Below are 2,400 nucleotides of genomic sequence, written 5' to 3' on the forward strand. Positions count from 1 at the left end.
CTTGGTGCGCACCATGGTGCCCACCAGGGCGCGCAACCCCGCCGAAGGTGCACGCGAGGTGCGCACCCGGGGCAAACCGGGCTCCGACTTCGTGCACGCCATGGTGCGCACCGCGGCGAAGGTGCGCACCCGGGGCAAACCGGGCTCCGACTTCGTGCACGCCGCACCTTGGAGCACACTTCGGAGCGCTCCTTGGTGCGCACCAGGGCGCGCAACCCAGCCGAGGTGCCCACCCCGGCGAAGGTGCACGCGAGGTGCGTACCCGGGGCAAACCGGGCTCCGACTTCGTGCACGCCGCACCTTGGAGCACACTTCGGAGCGCTCCTTGGTGCGCACCATGGTGCCCACCAGGCCGCGCAACCCAGCCAAGGTGTGCGCACCAAGGTGCACGCGAGGTGCGCACCCGGGGCAAACCGGGGTCCGACTTCGTGCACGCCGCACCTTGGAGCACACATCGGGGCGCTCCCGGGTTCGCACCGGCGTTGCGCACCGTGGTGGGCACCTCGGAGCACACCAAGGTGGGCAGCGAGGTGCGCACCTTTGATGCGATGCCTTCACTAATTTCCATAAAAGGCAAAAAAAAAACGAGATTTTAAAATTTCCGTTTTGAAAGATAGTGAGAAAAAGGGAATGCTGGTGCCATCTTGAGCCCGCCCTGGTGCGCAGCCCAGCCAAGGTGTGCGCACCAAGGTGCCCACCCTGGCGAAGGTGCGCGCCCGGGCAATTAACCCAACTTCCAACTTCGCGCGCGCCAGGGTGGGAGCGCACCCAACAACCGGGCCTGGGAAGAGCCAATGCGAGAAACCCCACCAAACGCTCTGACAAAAAAAGAGGGGGCGCTCCAGTAACCCCGCTTCGGAGCGCACCCTGGGCAAACCCAGCCAAGGTGCCCACCCCGGCCAAGGTGCAGGCGAGGTGCGCACCCGGGGCAAACCGGGCTCCGACAACGTGCACGCCGCACCTTGGAGCACACTTCGTAGCGCTCCCGGGTGCGCACCTCAGAGCACACCAAGGTGGGCAGCGAGGTGCGCACCTTTGATGCGCTGCCTTCACTAATTTCCAGAAAAGGCAAAAAAAAAAGGAGATTTTAAAATTTCCGTTTTGAAAGATAGTGAAAAAAACGGAACGCGCGTGCCATCTTGAGCCCGCCCTGGTGCGCAGCCCAGGTAAGGTGCCCACCCTGGCAAAGGTGCGCACCCGGGCAATTAACCCTACTTCCGACTTCGTGCGCGCCAGGGTGGCAACCGGGCCTCGGAAGAGCCAATGCGAGAAACCCCACCAAACGCTCCGACAAAAAAAGAGGCGGCGCTCCAATAACCCCGCTTCGGAGCGCAGCCGGGGCAAACCCAGCCAAGGTGCCCACCCCGACGAAGGTGCACGCGAGGTGCGCACCCGGGGCAAACCGGGCTCCGACAACGTGCACGCAGCACCTTGGAGCACACTTCGAAGCACTCCCGGGTGCCCACCGGCGTTGCGCACCGTGGTGGGCAGCGAGGTGCGCACCTTTGATGCGCTGCCTTCACTAATTTCCAGAAAAAGGCAAAAAAAAATGAGATTTTAAAATTTCCGTTTTGAAAGATAGTGAAAAAAAAGGAACGCGGGTGCCATCTTGAGCCCGCCCTGGTGCGCAGCCCAGGCAAGGCATGCGCACCAAGGTGCCCACCCGAGGTGCACACCCGGGGCAAACCGGGCTCCGACTTCGTGCAGGCCGCACCTTGGAGCACACTTCGGAGCGCTCCTTGGTGCGCACCATGGTGCCCACCAGGGCGCGCAACCCAGCCAAGGTCTGCACACCAAGGTGCCCACCCCGGCGAAGGTGCACGCGAGGTGCGCACCCGGGGCAAACCGGGCTCCGACTTCGTGCACGCCATGGTGCCCACCGCGGCGAAGGTGCACGCGAGGTGCGCACCCGGGGCAAACCGGGCTCCGACTTCGTGCACGCCGCACCTTGGAGCACACTTCGGAGCGCTCCTTGGTGCGCACCATGGTGCCCACCAGGGCGCGCAACCCAGCCAAGGTGTGCGCACCAAGGTGCACGCGAGGTGCGCACCCGGGGCAAACCGGGGTCCGACTTCGTGCACGCCGCACCTTGGAGCACACATCGGAGCGCTCCCAGGTTCGCACCAGCGTTGCGCACCTTTGATGCGCTGCCTTCACTAATTTCCAGAAAAGGCAAAAAAAAACGAGATTTTAAAATTTCCGTTCTGAAAGATAGTGAAAAAAACGGAACGCGGGTGCCATCTTGAGCCCTTCCTGGTGCGCAGCCCAGGCAAGTTGTGCGCACCAAGGTGCCCACCCTGGCGGAGGTGCGCGCCCGGGGCAATCCGGGCTCCGACTTCGTGCACTGCATGGTGCCCACCAAGGCGCGCAACCCAGCCAAGGTGCCCACCGCAGCGAAGG

This window comes from Cryptomeria japonica, unplaced genomic scaffold (genome assembly GCF_030272615.1).
Source record: "Cryptomeria japonica unplaced genomic scaffold, Sugi_1.0 HiC_scaffold_73, whole genome shotgun sequence".
NCBI lineage: Eukaryota > Viridiplantae > Streptophyta > Pinopsida > Cupressales > Cupressaceae > Cryptomeria > Cryptomeria japonica.